Raw genomic sequence first — 22,872 nt, forward strand, 5'->3', positions numbered from 1 at the left:
AGTTTGTCTGATGGTGGAGGGGTAGCAGCTGTTCCTGAAACTGGTGGTGTGGCACCTATACTTCTTTCCTGATGGCAGCAGCGAGAACAGATAATGTGCTAGGTGGTGTGGGTCTTAGATGATTGCTGCTGCTCTCTGATGGCAGCGTTCCCTGTAGATCAGTGGTTCTCAACCTTTATCTTTCTACCCACATAAGACTTTAAGTATTCCCTGTGCCATAGATGCTCTGTGATTAGTAAGGAATTGCTTAAGGTGGTATGTGGGTGGAAATAAAAAGTTTGAAAACCACTGCTTAGATGTACTCAATAGTGGGGAGGGTTTTGCTTGTGATGTCATGGGCTGTGTCCACTACCTTTTGGAGGGCTTTACACTCAGGGGTATTGGTGTCCCCATACCAGATTGTGATGTAACCGATCAGCATACTTTCCACCAAGCATCTGTAGAAATTTGTCAGGGTTTCTGGTGTCATTCTAAACCTCTGCAAACTCCTGAGGAAGTAGAGGTGCAGATGTGCTTTCTTCATTATGCCATTGGTGTGTTGGGTCCAGGAAAGATCCTCTGAGATGGTGATTATCAAGAACTTTAAGTTCACTGGATTGGTCACCTCTGGCTTTCCTGAAGTCAACAATCAGCTCCTTAGTGCAAAGTTGTTGTTGGTGCACCATTCAGCCAAGTTTTTGATCTCCATTCTGTATGCTGACTCATTCCCTTCCCTTGTACAACCCACTTCAGTGGTAATGTCAGCAAATTTGTAGATGATAATAGACCAGGTCTCATTATCAGCACAAGGTGACTGGGTTGTGAGGAAATTACAGAAAATCCTTAAGGGGCTTTTAATGAGTCAAGGAAATGAATAAGGACAAGCAGCTGGAATATAATGAAGAAAAAAATGTCATTCCACTCTGCAAAGAGAAAATTAAAAAGAAGTATTTTAATGGTGAGAGATTGAAAGGCAATGAGTTCCGAGGGACCTGAGATTCCTTGTACACAAATTGAGATGATATGCAAGATTCAGTTGAGGAACTAGTCAGGATGATGGCCATTTGAGTGCAGAGAAAAGTGTTTGTGTTCAGGTCTGATCTTCCCAAGGAAGTGTGTGTATAAGTAGAATGGAGGTTCCCAGACTGATTCGCAAGATGGGATTTAACTGGGATGAAGCAAACTCAGCCTTAAAATCTTTCAGTCTTCTAAACTTTAATAAAATATGCAAAATCTTGGAGTATAACAGGGTAGATATTGGGAGTATGCTTCACCTTGCAAGAAGTAGGGGCCAATTTGAGCAGGTGTGGGGCTAGGCCATTCACACAGAGGATGCTTAATCTTTGCAATTCTTTATTCAAGACAGATCGATATTTGAAATATTAAGGAAATGGGTGAGAAGAAAGCAATGGCAAAAAAAATCAGCGATGATCAATGCTTTTTATTCATTCAAGGAATGTGGGCATCACCAGCTGAACTAGCAATTACCCATCCCTGATTTCCCTTGAAGATGATGAGCTGTCACCTTGAACTGCATCCCGAAGACGTAGGAGTTCCACCCAGTGATGGTGAAGCAACAGCGATACATTTCCAAGTCGGGATGGTATTTGCCTTAGAGATTGACTTCCAGGGGATGGTAGCCCCCATGTTTTTGCTGCCCTTGTCATGGGTTTGGAAGATGCTGTTTAAGAGGATTTGTGAGTTGATGCAGTTCATTCTGGAAGTTGGTAGAGGAGTTGGTGAGTGGTATGGATAGGGTGTCAATCAAGCAGGCTGCAATGCCCTGTTTGGTTGTTGGTGGCACTCCACTCTTCCAAGAAGGTGAAGCGTATTCTGTCACACTCTCACTTATCATGCGACCATAAAACATAGGAGCAGAAATAAGCTATTCAGCCCATTGTGTCTGCCTGCCATTCAGTCATGAAGGGGGGCCTATAGGCCATCAAATGCAGTATTAACAAACTGTTAACCCAGCATCTGTATCCATCTTAAATCACTAAAACTGAAAATAAATTTTGTATGCTGAGGTAGAGGTCTAGCATCTCCAAGTTCAAGAACAGTTTTTTCCCCCCCAACCGCTACCAGTCTCTCGTACCTCCCTCCATCTACTACCCTAACTAACCATAAACACTCCACGACTGCCAAAGATCTGTCTGCATTACTGAAACATTTTTCTTCCACTAACTGCAACTGAATATTTATCTATCTTTTCATATTTAATATCTTCTTTCTGCCTTGGCATATTGTAGCGAGTGCATCTCGTGTACCTGGCCAACAAGTAAGAATTTTGGTGTCTGTGTGGTATGCATTTATATGACAAATAAACGATAGTTCAGGAGAGCCATCAGGAGCAAGTTTTTATACACGGAGTGGTGGGTGCCTGGAATGCATTCCCTGGGGTGGTGGTGGAGACTGGTACACTTGGGACATTTAAAACACTATTTGATGGGTACATAATGTATGAAAAATAGAGGTTTAGAGCAGTAGTTCTCAACCTTTTTTCTTCCCAATCACATACCACTTTAAGTATTCTCTATGTCATCGGTACTGTGTGATTAGTAAGGGATTAAGGTGGTATGTCTGCCTGTCCCGCATCGGACTTGTCAGCCACAAATGAGCCTGCAGCTGACGTGGACTTTTACCCCCTCCATAAATCTTCGTCCACGAAGCCAAGCCAAAGAAGGTGGTATGTGAGTGGGAAGGTTGAGAATGAAGAACTTGTTTAAGACACTTCATATTCTGCCTGGTGTTAGGTCTGCTTTGTTCATGAATGAGTGAGTCAAACACCAGACTGAGTCGAAATCAAGGTTCTTTGTTCTTTATTGCCGGATTGTAACACTTGCAACTAACAGTGTTAGTTGGAGAAGGCGCATTCTGCCGTTATCAGCAAGTGGTGTTTTTTATATACCTTAGGATACGTCTTCGTATCTTCGCTAGGATTCTACTAAATAGAATAATACCTAGTGTCGCCGAGAATATTCTCCCAGAATCACAGTGCGGCTTTCGCGCAAACAGAGGAACCACTGACATGGTCTTTGCCCTCAGACAGCTCCAAGAAAAGTGCAGAGAACAAAACAAAGGACTCTACATCACCTTTGTTGACCTCACCAAAGCCTTCGACACCGTGAGCAGGAAAGGGCTTTGGCAAATACTAGAGCGCATCGGATGTCCCCCAAAGTTCCTCAACATGATTATCCAACTGCACAAAAACCAACAAGGTCGGGTCAGATACAGCAATGAGCTCTCTGAACCCTTCTCCATTAACAATGGCGTGAAGCAAGGCTGTGTTCTCGCACCAACCCTCTTTTCAATCTTCTTCAGCATGATGCTGAACCAAGCCATGAAAGACCCCAACAATGAAGACGCTGTTTACATCCGGTACCGCACGGATGGCAGTCTCTTCAATCTGAGGCGCCTGCAAGCTCACACCAAGACACAAGAGAAACTTGTCCGTGAACTACTCTTTGCAGATGATGCCGCTTTAGTTGCCCATTCAGAGCCAGCTCTTCAGCGCTTGACGTCCTGCTTTGCGGAAACTGCCAAAATGTTTGGCCTGGAAGTCAGCCTGAAGAAAACTGAGGTCCTCCATCAGCCAGCTCCCCACCATGACTACCAGCCCCCCCACATCTCCATCGGGCACACAAAACTCAAAACGGTCAACCAGTTTACCTATCTCGGCTGCACCATTTCATCAGATGCAAGGATCGACAATGAGATAGACAACAGACTCGCCAAGGCAAATAGCGCCTTTGGAAGACTACACAAAAGAGTCTGGAAAAACAACCAACTGAAAAACCTCACAAAGATAAGCGTATACAGAGCCGTTGTCATACCCACACTCCTGTTCGGCTCCAAATCATGGGTCATCTACCGGCACCACCTACGGCTCCTAGAACGCTTCCACCAGCGTTGTCTCCGCTCCATCCTCAACATCCATTGGAGCGCTTACACCCCTAACGTCGAAGTACTCGAGATGGCAGAGGTCGACAGCATCGAGTCCACGCTGCTGAAGATCCAGCTGCACTGGATGGGTCACGTCTCCAGAATGGAGGACCATCGCCTTCCCAAGATCCTGTTATATGGCGAGCTCTCCACTGGCCACCGTGACAGAGGTGCACCAAAGAAAAGGTACAAGGACTGCCTAAAGAAATCTCTTGGTGCCTGCCACATTGACCACCGCCAGTGGGCTGATAACGCCTCAAACCGTGCATCTTGGCGCCTCACAGTTTGGCGGGCAGCAACCTCCTTTGAAAAAGACCGCAGAGCCCACCTCACGAACAAAAGGCAAAGGAGGAAAAACCCAACACCCAACCCCAACCAACCAATTTTCCCTTGCAACCGCTGCAATCGTGTCTGCCTGTCCCGCATCGGACTTGTCAGCCACAAACGAGCCTGCAGCTGACGTGGACTTTTTACCCCCTCCATAAATCTTCGTCCGCGAAGCCAAGCCAAAGAGGATACGTACTTAGTAAATTATCATACCATGACATTGTCCAATGAATAAACTGTTGCTGTCCCTCTCTGCTAGCCTCCTGCACATCAATTTGTCATCCCCACTCTTATCTTGAGAGTACAAGGTCACAACTGCATCTTGTTACGGCCCAGCACTGGGTGACTCCCTCTACATTCCCAGCTCATGATGTTTTTACCTAACAATCCCTCCTTTGTCCTCTTTAGAGGACAATCTTGCCCTGACTACGCTACCACCACGTTACATTAGTTCGCCTACTATTGCCAAGCTCTATACGGGCTCTGTTCACGGGGATGTCCGGCTGGCGGGCGAGGGCTCCCCCCAACCCTCCTTTGCGTATACCCCCCATCCGTTTCCCCGATCCCATTGCCCGTTTACAAGTTTCATTCCCATTTGCCCCCAAGCAAATAACTAGCTAACCCCCCAAATATTAGTAATTACCCAGGTTAACATATAGTCTACAATCTATTTCATAGTGTTTGTTCTACAATCTATTTCATAATGTTTGTGTTACAATCAATGTTATAATATTCGTGTTACAATCTATTTCATAATGTTTGTGTTACAATCAATGTTATAATATTCGTGTTACAATCTATTTCATAAACCCTCCTCCCCGTCACATTCTCCATCAGACTCCAGATCAATCTCAGCAACTTTTGACGCCTCCTGTGATGTGAGATAGTCCCGCTCCGCAGCCTGCACAGCTTGATATTTCGGAGGCAGCTCATCGTGGTTGGCAAAGGCTCTCTCAATGGTCCTCGTGACCAGCGTTCGAATGCATGGAATACAACAACAGCCACAAGTGATAAAAATCGAGACAGAAATGAACAATCCTAGGAAAAGTTGTCCTAACATTGTGCCCCATCTCCCAAACACTCCCTGTAACCAGGACAAAACAGGGTTAGAGACTCCAGATTGGGCTTTTAATTCCTTCGCCAATGCCTTAAGTTTTGTCAGCCCCTTAGTGAGTGACCCATCTGGCCCTGTGTTATTAGAGATAGAAGTGCAGCACAGATCTCCAAACATGGCACACACTCCGCCTTTTTCTGCTAGGACCATATCAATCGCTATCCTATTCTGAAGTGTCATAAGGGAAGTCTCTGACAGTTGTTGGTGTACTGCCTCAACAACGTCCCTGGTCAAATTTGCAAGGCGCTGGACATTATAGTGAATTAGGTTGATCCTGTTTACATTTTTATTTACTGTGATGGGAAAAATTGCACTAAATATAGGAAAACTTTCAAACCCAGCTGCAATCTCATTGGCTAGTTTAAATTCGTCCGGTATATTCCGGGCTTGGCCAATTGCATCAATCCACACCCCGTCAGGGTTCCTTCCTCCTGGCCCTAAGAGTCCAACACTCCTCCTTCTTCTCCACATCCAACCCTCTGTGTGGTGCAAAGCTAGGGCATCCTCGTCCCCCTCCTGCCTTTCCACAATCAGGACTGGGGCATTAAGCGTTACTAGAGCACACCGACCATTCCAGTTAGAGGGGAGCCAGTTATACAGCGCTCTCCCTCCGCAAAACCACCAAATATCTGCCCTAGCCTGGGTCAACCGTGTTGCACTACTGCTGCCTGAGAGATCAACATGAGTCCTGCACGAGCCACTGGGCAGCCAACCCATGTGGAAAGCGTGCGCAGCCGTGTTATTATTGGTGAAGCAAGTAACATTACTTATGCCCGTGGATCTAAAGATAGGAGGGGCCACATTAGCCGGAGCTATGGGAAACGCCCATTCCCATGTCAGACACCTATTCAGTGGGTTAGATTCTGACATTAGGTTTAAGGCGCAGTCCATAGCATCTGTCTCCTCAAAAATCAATCTGCTCATCCGTAACAATGGCCTTCCTCGGGCACAGATCCAGCAGTTCCCATACCCTGCCTGGTCCGCATATTTACCCATCTGATCTATCCAGGAATTTGTCTCATCTATACCTGTCTCAATTGCTATCTTCTCTCCCCTGGACAGCTTCGTACTGTCAAATTTTCGCACTGCCCCCTCTGTCGAAGTGGGTTTAGGTATGTCCTTTGTGTAGGTTTGTAAGTCGAACCTCACCACTCCCCAAGGATCTTTTCCACTTACAGACACTCCAATCATCAGGTAGAGGAGGTCTCCGACACCATGTTCTCTCCCTGTGCCCCCCTCGCATGTCTTAGAGCTCCATCCCTTCATATCCCACGGGTTGTTCAGCCCTGCTTTTACTGTCAAAATCAGGGGATTCTTTCCTTCCATATTATGGGTCACAGCACCACGTATCAGGGAGATTTTAGTGAAAAAATTATAATAGGGTCTACTAGACCTTCTGTTAAGGGGTTTTCTTATCCATCTAGTGTCGGGTCCTGTCCACCACCAAACCTCACCCCAAGACGGACATACATTTAGGCCCCCCTTAGGATATCCTCTCCGAAAGTTACACATGTAAACATCATATCCTCTCCAGGACGCCTCATTCCTACCACACGCTATTACACTGCATAGATCGAACTGGAAGGTGCTATCCCTGTCTTTGTCTATCTTCAGAATAACTTTGGCCCCGCAAGGATCCGAGCTACTCTGTTGACTTATTTGGCATCCCATCAGTAGGAATGCCCATAGGGCCCTCGGCATTGTCCACATGAGTCTCATCAATTTTTCCAAGACTGGCTACTTGCTGTTTTGCCTTGGAACAAAAGGCAAAATGATGCCAATTATTATCCCCTGGTTTGTCAATTCTTACCGACCTATCTGTTACGGCGGTAACAGTGTATGGTCCAGACCACCTAATTTCAGTCCAATGTACTTTCCCTGGTTTACGGATATACACCAGGTCTCCCTCCTTCACTGGAACTCCTTCAGTGTCCGGGTTCTCCTTATTTGCATTCGCCACCTGTTGTGAGACTAAAGCAACCATATTGCCCAGCATCTGCATATAATGGTCCAGTTCCACTTCCCTTTCTTCCCACAACTTTACCCAGGCTGGATCAGTTTTTGGACCGGGCATGGGTCGACCCGTTAGAATCTCGTGCGGTGACAGGAAGGTATCTTTGGCCTTCTCTTGACGCATAGACATCAGTACTAATGACAATGCCTCGACCCAATTCAACCTGGTCCCACCCAAAACCTTTCCTAATTTAGATTTTATCGTCCTGTTTGCCCTTTCTACCAACCCCTGGCTCTCAGGCCTATAGACACTACCGAAACGGTGTTTGATCCCTAAGTATTCTTCAACCTGTCGGATCAGCTCATTCTTAAAGTGAGACCCATTATCAGAACATATCCTGCTGGGGACTCCGTAGCGGGGTATTAACTCGCGCGTCAGCCAGCCTATTACACTATCTGCATCTTCCCTCTTTGTTGGAACAGGCTCCACCCACCGTGAGAACCAAGAGATATCGGTATCCTTCCTTTGTCCTAAGGTCAGTATGTATAGTCAATATAGATCTCTTTCCATGGGGCTGTCGGTACTGTAAATCGTAAAAGCGGGTGGGGTAAGGTGATCCTTTGGTTATGCCCATTGCAGATAGCACATTCAGCTCTAAAGTTGTCAATGTGCTCGCGTAAGTGGGGATTCCACCAATGTTGTTTAAGCGTATTATAAGTTTTGGTGGCGCTAATGTGAGTCAGCCCATGTGCTTCTTCAAATAATAACGGAAGTAATTGGCGGGGGGCAACTATCGTACCTATTGGGGAGCGCCAGACATGAACTGTCTGATTGTCATAGATGATCTCCTGTCGTGTAGCACCGCGTTTCATCCATTCCTCTTTCTCACTAGGGCTAGCTATTTCCTGTATTTCTATCAGGTGCTCAATATTCGGTGGGGGTCCCTCTCCCTCCTTTTCTGTGTGGTCACTCAACTTGATACAATTTTCCCTATTCTCCAATTCTTCTTTGGGACCTCAAAATCATCCCCTGTATAGGTTCATGATAACCAGTAACCTGTTTGGCTGCCCTGTCAGCCGCCGTGTTTCCCTTCCCTTCCTTCGTGTTTTCTAGGGAATGGCCTGCCACCTTAATTCGGCTCAGAGCCCGGGGAAGCATGACCGCCCTGACCAGTCTCCGTAAAACCAGATCATGTTGGACGTTTTGTCCGGCAGCAGTCCGAAAATCCCTTCTTATCCAGCCTAGTGCTTCAATATGGACTGCACTCCAAGCATACGCAGAGTCAGTATAAATGTTAACCGTTTTACCTTCGCTCAGCTCCAATCCTCGTATGAGCCCTATCACTTCTGCTAATTGTGCTGATGCCGGTTGGGGAATGATAGAGGACTCTACTAGATAGGGTGCATCATCCTCCCACCCTACCACTGCATATCCCACCACATTACCCTCTGAATTCCTGTGGCAACTCCCGTCTGTAAATAACTCCCAATCCACCTCCTCCATGGGCTCCTCAAATAGCTTCTCCCTCAGCTTGGAATCTATCTTGACTCTTGCTACACAGTCATGCGTTTCCATCAATCCCGAGTTCAATCCCCTAGCCATGTTGGAATAGTTGTCCCTTGGCGACCTGAAGGTGATGTGGGGACCCTTAAGGGTGTCCTCCATCTTAATGGATCTGTTGGCCGAGAAGCTGAAAGCATTAGACATTAAAAGGGCTGAGACACTGTGGTCTGTATTAATAACCAGGGGATGACAGAGGACAATATGTGCGGTTTTTTTGTATCGTTCTAGCTACTGCTGCGAGATAACGAAGACATGGGGCCTTTCCTCTTTCTACATTGTCTAGTCTGCAACTATAGTAACTCAATACCTTCCTTCGTCCTCTATCCTTCTGATACAGAACTGAGCTAACAATGCCCCCAGTTTCAGCCACGTCCAAGTAGAATTCTTTACTATAATCCGGATTAGCCAGGCTGATCGTTTTCCCCAGCTCCTGTTTAACACGCAGGAAAACCGCCTCGCGTTCTACATTCCACCTGACTGGTTCCTTAAGCCTCCGGTGACCTATCTCTGTGACCATTTCCCTCAAACCCTGGGTCAAACTCACATATCCCGGGACATAAGTTCGACTATATCCGCAGAGCCCCAAAAATGCTAGCATGTCTTGTACTGTTGTAGGTTTCCGATAACCTAGTATCGTTTCTCTATGTGCCTCGGACATGGCCGTACCATTTTTACCGACAAGTCTCCCTAGGAAAGTTACCACCCTCCTTCCGATCTGACATTTCGACCTCTTTACTTTAAACCCAGCCTCACCTAACCCCTTGAGTAAAACCGCTGTCCCTATTAGGCACCCGTGTGCCATTCTCCCTGCTAATAGCAGGTCGTCTACATACTGAATCAGTGTAACCTCTTCCGGGAGCTTCAATTTCATTAGGATTTCACTAAGGGCCTGATTGAACAGTCCTGGACTGTCCTTGTAACCCTGAGGCAATCTAGTATATGTGTACCGCTTTTCTTGGTAAGTGAAGGCGAACCAGTCTTGGCACTCCTCGGCTAATTTTAAGCAGAAGAATGCGTTTGCCAGATCAAGGACAGTATAGTATTCGTGCTCTGGACTCAGAGCCCTAAGTGCAACGTATGGGTCTGGGACTGGTCTCCCGATGGTCTTGGTAGCAAAGTTAATTTCCCGGAGGTCGTGTACCATCCTCCAGTCTTTTCTACCCGGTTTGGGGACAGGCATGATGGGCGTGTTCCACATGCTGTCTGGTGCCGCCCTCAAAACCCCCGACTCCATTAACCCTCCTATCGTTCCTCTAATACCCTCCTCCTGACTGGGCGACAAGCGGTATTGTTTTCTCCATATCGGTTTCTGACTGGGGTTGGCCAATTCCAGAAATACCTCCCCTTTTATTGCTCCCACATCATACGGCCCCGTTGTCCATATTTGTGGGCTCAGATCAGAAAGATATTTGTCTGAGTCCCCGTGATCAATATTTTCTCCTTTTATGGGTCGGTCTCTTTCTACTTTCCCATTCACTACCCGATCCCATGCTTCAATATTCAGTCTGACAAATTTCCCTCCCTCCGAGGTGGAATATCCCGGGATTTCTGTCTGCCTGTAATTACACCCCATCGCTTCCTTCACCATCGGACCCAACTGTCGGGCGTGGTGATCTTTGGCAATTCCCAAGGTTACGTGTGGCACACGTTCTGCTCCTAAGCAGAACCACTCCATTTGTTCTTCTGTCATGACAACCATAGCAGCTATTCCCTCCTTACCCACAAAGATAAATGGACAATGTATCATTTCTGTCTTCCCTTCTTTTAGAGAGTCCCACCTCTCCTCATACTCCTGGTCCGGGTGAATGGTATAGTTTAATGTTACATGCATAGGATCCAGTGGATATTGGTAATCCCCATACTGAGGAATACTGGCCCTCCACTCAAAAAACTGTTTAATCAACCCTGGGCCTGGTTCATCATACAGTAGTCGACTCCAGAAAATAATAACCTCCACAGAGTCTTCTGAAGCATTGGCTGGAGTCATTACTATAAACTGTCCTTCCCTTTCTGGTGTGTCCCCCGGGTATGTTAACCGAAGGCCCTTCTCAGAACATTGTATAGTTATTCCCAGTTTAGTAAGAATGTCCCTTACCAATAAATTAATGGGGCAACTTGGCACAACCAGGACAGGTGCTCTAACCCTTTGTCGTCCAAATGTCATGTCGATGTTATCTGTATAGGGCTGTGTTTCCCTTATCCCGGAGAATCCTATTGTAGATAATGTTTTGCCCGAATATGTGCTCCCTGGGGGCTGTTTAATCACGGTCGTAACCGCTGCCCCTGTGTCAATCATAAATTCAATTTTTTCTCCATTTACCGTCCCCCAAATTTTCGGTGGCTCCCAGGGAGGCGTGATTTTTGATTCTCCAGGGCCCCGTCAATAATCAAATTCAGCACCTTCCCAAATATCGTCATCACACTGGGGTGCCTGGACTTGTTGATCACTCTGCCATCCCCCAATTTACTACTTCTAAGGATTCTCTCTATTTGCTTCAGGGCCCCTTCTGCCTTTATTTTTATCATGATAGTTCTGACATCTGCGAGTGCTAATTGTTCTTGACAGGTTTCTCGCTCAAAACAAGAGATCCATGGACCAGCCCCATTACTCAATGGAGGAAGTTTTTTCATTAGACTCTCTAAGTCCATTCGTGACCAGGGTACATATTTTTGATTTCCCCGCCCCGTGATCAGCAATGGGCATTGAGGTCTCAATTTTGGGGATTTCTGTTCCTTTTTTACTCTTGGAATACATCTATTTATTTCCCCCTGTTCAGACACCTTTTCGTCACTACTGTCACTTTCCCCGTCAGGTTCTGATGTCTCAGAGTTAAAGGTATATCGTTCACGTTCATCTCTAAGATAATTTTTTCGGTTAGAGTCTAGTGGTTTCACGTCTTTCTTTTTCGTCCTAATTATGTCCAGGCGGGCATGTCTACTCTTCTCCCTCCTGAGGTCTTTAATGCTACTTTTCTCCCATGGTGGGCCGTATCTCGTTTCCTCATCTGTACTACACTTTTCGTCCTTTATTCCTATTACTGTTCCTCCAGCTTGGAGTTCTGCTGACACTGTTGGAGTTATCTTTTCCATTTCTTTCAATACATCTACCATTAATTCTTTTTGTTCCTTGCTGGTCTGCCCCAGCACATTTACATCTTTGTTTAAGTTTTCAATGTTATCCAGAACCTTTTTCATGTTCCTTTTCTGCGTCTCTAAATCTTTTTCTATTTTCTTGGATTCCACGGGGGTCTCAACATCTATTACTCCCCCTTCTATTTTTAGTAAAGGGGCCTGTACCTTGTCTGACGTGTCCCTATTCGCGATGTTCCTGTCATGTCCCAGTGTTTCAATATCTGGATATAAGGGACGTGACTCTTGGGTCCCGTCTGGGGTGTCAGGGGTACCTTGTGACTCCACATATGCATAGGGCGGGGGTCTACAAGCTATTTCTACAGGGGCCATAATAGGTGGGTTATCGGGGAGACCAAATTCTTCGAATATAGCTAGGACATCGCAGTACTGCATCTCCTTATCGCTCATCTTTTTTTGTGCAGACTCTCGATTAATGATTTTCCTTTCTATGTCCCGTTTTGTTTCTTCCAGCTTATCTAAGACTCTACATTTTAAAATTTTGTTTCCCTCACCTGTCAGGAACATCTCATTGCTCCCGGGTAACCATCCCCTCTTCCTCCAACGATCTACACATTTTCGGAGAATTTTTTGTTTCTCCAATGCCACATTACTGGTATTCCGCTTTCCTAACTCCTGATTAATTTCCTTAATAACTTGGTCAAAGGTCTTAGCAGGCAACTGTGTAGCCATTGCTGCGGGACCGTTTCCTAATGCTTCTCTTAATTTAGGTTCTTGTCCGTTAAGAGGATCTATGTTAACAAAAACCGCCTTTAAAAATGTCTCCTTACAGGCCGGATGACAAGGGTTTTTTAGCGAAACAGTCTCCAAGCCTGTTTCTCCGGTGGACCTCAGACTATCCTGTGTACTCTGAATGCCCGTCTTCCACTCTCTTTTTTCCCAAAGAGGTCGGAAGGTTAGGTTACAACTAGGAAACCAAGTTTCTGGGGTATATTTTTGTCCAGTTTCCCTGTACCAATCTATGAATTTAAGTAACTTTATCTCCTTGGTGATGCTGGGAATACCCTCTTTTAACTTATCAAAAATACTTCGAATAAACCGGGTGTCTCTTAAGATTCTGTCAACTTTTTCATTGACATCTCCTACCTGATCCGGACACAGCTTTTGCAGCCTTTCGTCGTCGTCCTTGTTCACCAGGCAGGCGTCCCTGAGTACTCTTTTTGTCGTCTCAAGGTCTCTTATGTCCGCTGTGGTATTCCACCACGGCGAATTGGGGAAATAAATTCTTAAGTTTTCAAGTGTACAAACATTATCATACCTACCGGACATTTATAAGTGAGTCTTTATATACAATTGAGACCAATAAGCCTGAACCTTCGTTTTTTTTCAAAGCCCAACCTTCACGTGGGAGATTTCTCCTCTTAATAACCAGTTTAGGGCAGAAAACGCAGGTCCCCAATTGTTCATAGACCACCTTCTCACTCTATTGGACTTTGCAACGACACAATAAAGACTTTTTAAACTCTAGTAGTTTGTCGGCGAAGCACTTATCAAATGTCATTCAACCACCTTAAGGACTTTTCTTCTCTCTTTAATCACTTACGTGTTACAATCCCGGCAGGTGACGACCTTCAATTATGGTCGTCTAATTTGTCCGATCTCCAGTTCTAACTGACAATCATAAAGATTTTAAAAGAGAGAATTTTGTTAAAACAGGCTTCTCTGGACCTTTTTATCAGCCGGCTGAGATGATTGTCAAGAAAAACAGAAACCGTCGTCCAGTGTCCACTCACCCATCACGTCGGGGTCACCAAATTGTTAGGTCTGCTTTGTTCATGAATGAGTGAGTCAAACACCAGACTGAGTCGAAATCAAGGTTCCTTGTTCTTTATTGCCGGATTGTAACACTTGCAACTAACAGTGTTAGTTGGAGAAGGCGCATTCTGCCGTTATCAGCAAGTGGTGTTTTTTATATACCTTAGGATACGTACTTAGTAAATTATCATACCATGACATTGTCCAATGAATAAACTGTTGCTGTCCCTCTCTGCTAGCCTCCTGCACATCAATTTGTCATCCCCACTCTTATCTTGAGAGTACAAGGTCACAACTGCATCTTGTTACGGCCCAGCACTGGGTGACTCCCTCTACATTCCCAGCTCATGATGTTTTTACCTAACACCGGGCACCCTCCAATGAGCTGACATTAACATCGACCTCCCTTTTCTTGTTCGCCTGTGTTCTTCCCCCTGACCTTTATTCCCTCTTCCCCAGTAGGATGCCTGCCTAAATTTTACTCATACCTTAAAGAAGGGCTTCGGTCCAAAACATCGGTTGTACATTATATGGGTGCTGCGAGACCTGCTGAGTTCCTCCAACATTTGTGTTTTTACTGGTCTAAAATTTCCTGAATTATCTCTACTCTCTTAAACAGGGGAACAAAATTTGCAATCCTCTGGTACGTCTCCTTCCTCGCTTCCCATAGTAGCCTTGCGTAGATCTCTTCCGATTCTGGCAATTTCTCGAACTTCATGCTTTAAAAGCTCCAACACATCCCCTTTTTTAATGTCCTCTTGTTCTTCACATGCCTTTGGGTTTTCCTTAATCCTGCTCACCAAGGCATTCTTATGGCCCCTTCTAGCTCTCTGGTCCTTTCTTAATGTCTTTCCTATCAATCTGGTCATTGTCTGGAGCTTTATCATTTCCAATCTTCTCAAACTTCAAATTTAAATCTTTAATTTTTTAAAATTTAAATTTAGACATGCAGCATGGCAATAGATCCTTTTGGCCCACGAGTTCATGCTGCCCAATTACACCCAATTAACTTACAACAGTGGTATGTTTTTGAACAGTGGGAGGAAACCCACCTAGAAACAGGGAGAATGTACAAGCACCTTACTGACAGTTCCAGATTTGAACCCCAGTTGCTGGTGCTGTAAGTATTTTGCTAACTGTGCTGCCCTTTTTTCTTATGATTTCTAACCCCTTTTACACCATGGTTCTCTCACCTTACCATCCTTTCCCTGCGTCACTGGAATATACTTGTGTGGAGCATTTGCAACAATTCTGCCATACCTTTCCCAGAGGAGATCCCAATGATCCACAAACCTGAACCTCTGCACCCACTCCTCAGCCATGCAACTGCCATAACTTCTTATTCCTGCCCTCACTGGCACATGGTACAGGTAGCGATCTAGAGATTACCACCCTTGAGGTCCTGATCTTTAGCTTCCTTTCTAACTCCCTATGTTCACCCCTCAAGACCTCCTCCCTATTCCTTCATTATTGGTAACATGTATTCTTTATCTGGCTGCTTACCCTCCCTCTCAGGATCTCTCCTGGAGCCAGCACACTAATGGCATTGTGAAGAAAGCATGGCAGTGCCTCTACTTCCTCAGGAGTTTGCGGAGGTTTGGTATGACATCGGAAACCCAGGCAAATTTCTACAGCTATGTGGTGGAAAGTGTACTGACTGGCTGCATCACATTCTGGTATGGGGACATCAATACCCCCAAATGTAAAGTCCTGCAATAGATAGTGGACACAGCCCAGGACATCACAGGCAACCCCCTTCCCACCATCAAGAACTACGATGAACGCTGTTGTCGGAGAGCAGCAGAAATTATCAAGGATCCACATCAGCCAGTACATGCTCTGTGTTCTCGTAACTACCATCATACAAGCCTCACATCACCAGGTTCAGGAACAGCTGCTACCTCTCCACTATCAGACTCCTCAGCAACAAACTCCATCAGGGACTCATTTAAGGGCTCTTACTTTTGCAGTTTGTTTTTTCCCTCTCTGTATTACAGTCAGTTGTTTACATTGTGTACAGGTTTTTTGCACTACCAATAAGTGGTAATTCTACCTTGCCCACAGGAACAAGAATCCCAAGGTTATATGGGATGTTATTACTCATGTTTATCCTGGGATTTTATTGATGCTTCCAAAATAAACATGAATTACAAAATGTAATCAAAACCAGAGAAATTTCCAATCTTCTTAAACTTCCCGTAACCATTCAAATTTAAATTTGTTCCATCATTCAATTAACATTGGTACATCATGTCTAAATACAGAACAACTTTTTGGAACAGTTGAAATGATGCAAACAATATTCAGAAAAAAATTGTAGACTTCACTATGCTTTCCTGAGGAATAAATTTCAAAGGTTTAGTGTCCTTTGTGTGAAATGACCAACTTTCTATTTTATTTCTAATTGTTGCCTCTTGTGACATGAACTCTTTGCTGTAGCTCTTTCATGCCAGTCTAATTTTAACATTCATTCATCTCAGACTTCCCTTCTGTAAAACAAATCATAGTAACAATGTATTCACATATCAATGAAAACAGGACCTTAAGCCCACAATGTTGTGTTGACCTACTCCACCCTCAGTCTAACCCTCACTCCCATAACCCTCTTCATGCATCCATGTGCCTGTCTAAATCTTTTAAATGTCCCTATTGTACCCGCCTCCACCACCACCTCTGCCTATGCATTCCAGACACTCACTACTCTGTGTGTGGGGGGGGGAGCGGGGGGGAGCGGGGGGGGGGGGGGAATTACATCTGACATCTTCCCCAAACTTTCCTTCAGTCACCTTAAATGGTTGTCCTCTATTTGGTCATTGCTGCTCTGGGGAAAATAGATGCTGGCTGTCCACCCTATCTATGCCTCTCACAATCTTAGACACCTTGATTCAGTAACCTCTCAGCCTCCATCTCGCCACAGAGAACATGCAAACACTGGTCAAACATACGGAATCTTTACCGCCTACTTTGAAAATGTGAACCGTCTGGTCGCACAGATCCATTACAACTTTTATGCTCCACAAGACCCATTTTTCTTCATCCTGCATTATTGCTTCCCGTGTTCCCTTTCCTCCATTGTTTCTCCAGTTTCCTTTCAAATGCATCAGTAGTAGAATTTGCCTCAACCATAATAAGTGTTGGCCAGTTCTTGATTCTCATCCATAAGAAGCCTTTCAGTAATAACTAACAAAACATGGAAATTTGAAGTTATAAATTATTGAGATTTAGAGCTGACATTTTTGAGGCCTGAGACACATTGCAACATTTGCAAGTACACCATAGATTCTATGCAGTTTATACGTTAAACAAATTTACTGGTTGTTTTGGGATATTTTGTGTAATGATGCACACATTGGTGCTTCCAAGATAACTCATTAACTAATTTCATGGTGATCTCATTACAGGTACTTTCAGAATAATGATTAATATTCTAGAACTGGAACTGCAATTTGTACATTGTTAGTCTTAGTCTTGAGGTCTGGAGATAGAAACTTTATTAAAGTTTCCAAAACTTGAAGGGAGTCACGTGATGGAGTAGTGGCTGGTCGGGGAACTCCAGCCCTCCCCAGAAAAGTAAAAAAAAGAGAGAAAAAGCAAAGGCACAAACATAAAAACCAAAACAAAGTGAAAGTAAAAGTGTGGAGAAAATGGCAGCGAAGAAAGAAAAGCCAAAAACCACGGGAAGAAAAGAAGAAGGAAAGACGTCGGAAGAAGAAGGTGAAGGCCTTACCTGTCCGAGGAGGCCCGCCGTGGAGAGAGAAGCCCGCTCCCTGAGGTCAGCCGAAGCCCCGAACTCGGGACTACAAAAATGGCTCACGGAGCCAAATAAAAGTGCGCAACATAAAAATAACACTGACGGGAGGGGGGACCAGCTGAGGAGTCGATCTCCACAGCTGAAACTGACAACTACAACACAACAGCAAGAGGAAAACATAGAAAATAACGAGAGCAAGAAAGAAGAGAGTAAAAATAAGAAATCAAAGAAACAACAGATGACCAACCCAGAGGAAGAAGACCAACTCCAAGACACTTCTAATAAAAATAAGAAGACCAAAAATACCCAACAAAATAAAACAAACAACCCAACAGGAAAACCAGAAGAGACAGAGGTAAAGGACACAGATCCTGGAGTGGACTCAGAAGAAGAGGAGGAAGAACACAGAGAAATGGAAGATGAAGGGAAGGGCAAGTACATGGATATATTTTTTTTAAAGAAAATATGGAAACAGTAAAAGAATGGCAGTCACAAGAATTCAGTGAAATAAAAAGGAGAATAAAAAGTGCAGAAGAAAAAGTGAATAGATTAGAGATGATCAATGACAGATATAGGAAAGAGTAGACAAGGTGGAAGAACGAGAAACAGCCATAGAAATGGAAGTAGATGACTTAATAAAGAAATTAGAAGAATCTGATAAAAAAGTTAAAGAGACACAAGAGCTGTTAGCTCAGAAGATAGATATAATGGAAAATTATAATAGAAGAAACAATATAAAGATAGTGGGCCTTAAGGAAGATGAAGAAGGCAAAAATATGAAATAATTTATAAAAGAATGGATCCCCAGGGTCCTAGGAAGACCAGAATTACAGGAAGAAATGGAAATAGAAAGGGCACACAGAACATTAGCCCCTAAACCACAACAAAAACCAAGATCCATTCTAGTAAAATTCCTAAGATATACAACAAGAGAAAATATATTGGAGAAGGCAATGAAGAAAATAAGAGAAGACAAAAAACCACTGGAATACAAGGGTCAAAAATTTTTTTTCTATCCAGAGAATCAGAGCGGAAAACTGTGTATGGAGCCTAGAGAAATGGGGGAGATATTGAACAGTTTCTTTTCTTCGGTATTCACCAAGGAAAAGGATATTGGGATATGTGAGATTAAAAAAAGCAAATTGGGTAAATATGGAGAATATAGTGATTACGAAAGATGTAGTGTTAGGGCTTTTGAGGAATATAAAGGTGGATAAGTCTCCGGGACCAGACGGGATCTTCCCCAGGACATTGAGAGAAGTAAAGGAGGAAATAGTAGAGGCTCTGACGGTAATTTTCCAAATGTCATTAGAGATGGGGATAGTGCCGGAGGATTGGCGTATTGCGCATGTGTTTCCATTATTTAAAAAGGGTTCAAGGAGGAAGCCTGGCAATTATCGGCCTGTAAGTTTGACATCTGTGGTAGGTAAATTAATGGAGAAAGTTCTTAGAGATAGTACTTATAAATATCTGGATAGACAGGGTCTGATCAGGAGCACTCAACACGGATTTGTGGGCGGAAGGTCCTGTTTGACCAATCTGATTGAATTTTTTGAAGAGGTGACTAGGAATGTGGATGAGGGTAGCGCGGTGGATGTTGTCTATATGGACTTCAGTAAGGCCTTCGATAAGGTACCACATGGAAGGTTAGTTAGGAAGGTGCACTCTTTAGGTATAAATTTTGAGATAGTCAAATGGATTGAACATTGGCTGAAGGGGAGAGGCCAGAGAGTGGTAGTGGATAATTGTCTGTCAGGTTGGAGGCCGGTGACCAGTGGTGTGCCTCAGGGATCTGTATTGGGCCCATTGTTGTTCGTTATATACATTAATGATCTAGATGATGGGGTGGTGAATTGGATTAGTAAATATGCAGACGATACTAAGATAGGTGAAATAGTGGATAATGAAGAAGGTTTACAAGGATTGCAGAGGGATTTGGGCTGCTTAGAAAAGTGGGCTGAAAAATGGCAGATGGAATTTAATGCTGATAAGTGTGAGGTGCTTCATTTTGGTAAGAAGAATCAGAACAGGACATACGTAGTAAATGGGAGAGCATTGATGAATACAGAAGAGCAGAAAGATTTAGGTGTAACAGTACATTGTTCCCTGAAGGTAGAAACTCATGTGAATAGGGTGGTGAAGAAGGCTTTTAGTATGCTGGCCTTTATCAATCATTGCATGGAATATAGGAGTTGGGAAGTGATGTTGAGATTGTATAAGGCGTTGGTGCGGCCTAATTTAGAGTTCTGTGTGCAGTTCAGGTCGCCTAATTATAGGAAGGATATAAACAGAGGGAAGAGAGTGCAGAGATTTACCAGAATGTTACCTGGGTTTAAGAATCTAGAGTACAGGGAGAGATTGGGCAGATTAGGTCTTTATTCTTTGGAGCTTAGAAGGTTGAGAGGGGATTTGATAAAGGTATTTAAGATTATGAAAGGGATAGACAGTGTGGATGTGGATAGACTATTTCCATTAAGAGTAGGAGAGATTGAAACAAGAGGACATGAGTTAAGAGTTAAGGGGCAGAGGTTTAGAGGTAACATGAGGGCGAACTTCTTTACTCAGAGAGTGGTTGCGGCGTGGAATGAGCTTCCCGGAGAAATAGTGGCGGCAGAGTCAATTTTATTATTTAAGAAAAAGTTGGACAGGTATATGGATTAGAAGAAGGTGGAGGGTTATGGACATTGTGCAGGTAGGTGGGACTAGAGAGGAGTGTTTGGTTCGGTGTGGACTAGAAGGGCCTAATGGCCTGTTTCCGTGCTGTAATTGTTATATGTTATATGTTAGATATAAGTTTTGAACTCCTGAAGAAGAGGAAGGAGTTTAATGCAGCAAAAACGACCCTATGGAAAAAAGGTTATAAATTTATATTAAAATACCCAGCAGTACTTATAATAGTTATTCTGGGGCAGCAAAACAGACTATTCTCGAATCCGGAAGAAGCATGAAAATTTGCAGAACAACTACAAAACAGACAGAGGGATGAAGAGATGTAACAAGAACAAAAATGACAACTATATGTATGTGTGTACATAGGTGTATATATATATATATATATATATATATATATGTGTGTGTGTGTATGTATCTAAGAAGGGAAGAAAGGAAGTAAGGAGGGAATTAAGAGAGTGACCCTTGTTATATATGAAGATTAAAATCTTTTCTGGGGGGGCTGGGAGGGGAAGAATTACAGTCTCTGCGAAATCAGTTGACGCTTGCGAGTGAATTCGCAAATCCAAATGGAGAGGGGAGATCTGGTTGCCCGACAAGGGACAAAGGGCAACTCAGGAAGGGGAGGGGCTATTGGGGTTAAAGGAATTTTAGATATGAGAATAGTGGAAATATTTTGTTTTAGAAATGTTGTCTTATAATGTGTTCAAAAAAAGAAAGCAGAAATGGATAAGAACGGAAGATGGTGATGAGGGAAAGGAAAGATAAACAAAGTATGAAATGGCTATGTTGAACTATATGACTTTAAATATTAATGGAATACATAACCAAATCAAAAGGAAGAAACTTAAATTTACTGAAAAAAGAAAAAATTCAAATAGCATTCGTACAAGAAACACATCTAACTGAAGTGGATCACAAGAAATTAAAGAGAGATTGGATAGGACATGTAACAGCAGCATCATATAATTCAAAAGCCAGAGGAGTAGCTATATTAATCAATAAAAATGTACCAATCAAAATAGAAGAGAAAATAATAGATCCAGCAGGGAGATATGTAATGATAAAATGTCAGATATATTCAGAATTTTGGAATTTACTCAATGTATATTCACCTAATGAAGAAGATCAAAAATTTATGCAAGATATTTTTTTGAAGATAGCAGACACGCAAGGGAACATACTAATAGGAGGGGATTTTAACCTTAATTTGGATTCAAACATGGATAAAACTGGAAAAAAAACTAACAGAAAGAACAAAGTAACCAAATTTATAATTAAATCGATGCAAGAAATGCAACTTTTGGATATATGGAGGAAACAACACTCAAAGGAAAAGGAATATTCATATTATTTGGGCAGACATAAAACATATTCAAGGATAGACCTATTCCTGTTATCAGCCCACATTCAAGGGAGAGTTAGGAAAACGGAATATAAAGCTAGACTATTATCGGACCACTCACCCCTGTTATTGGCAATAGAGCTAGAGAACATCCCACCAAGAATGTATAGATGGAGATTAAACTCCATGCTACTTAAAAGACAGGATTTTAGAGAATTCATTGAATGAGAAATTAAAATGTACTTTGAAATAAATACGGAATCAGTGAAAGATAAGTTTATACTATGGGACGCAATGAAAGCGTTCATCAGAGGGCAAATAATAAGTTATGTAACTAAGATGAAGAAGGATTACAATCGGGAAACAGAACTGTTGGAAAGGGAAATAACAAATATAGAAAAAGAATTAGCAATAAAGGAAGATACAACTAAAAGAAGAGAATTGGCAGATAAAAAAATAAAATATGAAACACTACAAACATATAAAGTGGAGAAGAACATAATGAAGACAAAACAGAAATATTATGAACTAGGAGAAAAAACGCACAAAATTCTAAGACAGAACAAACTAAAAGAATGGTATTGGCATTAAGGAAAAAGGACAAGCAAATTACATATAATCCAACGGAGATCAATGAAAACTTCAGGGAATTCTACGAGCAACTATATCAAACTGAAAACGAAGGGAAAGAAGAAAAATAGATGAATTTCTAACTAAAATTGAACTACCGAAATTACAAAGAGAGGAGCAAAATAAATTAATAAAACCATTTGAAATAGAAGAATTACAGGAGATAATAAAAAAACTACCGAACAATAAAATACCAGGAGAGGATGGATTCCCAATAGAATTCTATAAAACATTTAAAGACTTATTAATCCCTCCTCTTCTGGAAGTAATCAACCAGATTGATAAAGCACAAAGCATACCAGATTCATGCAAAACAGCAATAATTACAGTAATAACAAAGACAGGGAAATACCCACTTGCACCAGCATCATATAGACCAATATCTTTACTTAACACAGATTATAAGATAATAGCTAAACTGTTAGCAAACAGATTGGCCGACTATGTACCAAAAATAGTAAATCTAGACCAAACTTATCTGTAAATTTATTAACAATTCTTGCAGTAGAAGGAAATAAAACTCCAACAGTAGCGGTTGCTTTAGACGCAGAGAAGGCCTTTGACAGAGTATAATGGAATTATTTATTCAAAGTACTACAAAAATTCAGCCTACCAGAGAAATATATTAATTGGATTAAAGCATTATATAAGGGGCCATTGGCGAAAGTGACAGTAAATGGATATATATAAAA

This window comes from Narcine bancroftii, chromosome 3 (assembly GCF_036971445.1).
Source record: "Narcine bancroftii isolate sNarBan1 chromosome 3, sNarBan1.hap1, whole genome shotgun sequence".
NCBI lineage: Eukaryota > Metazoa > Chordata > Chondrichthyes > Torpediniformes > Narcinidae > Narcine > Narcine bancroftii.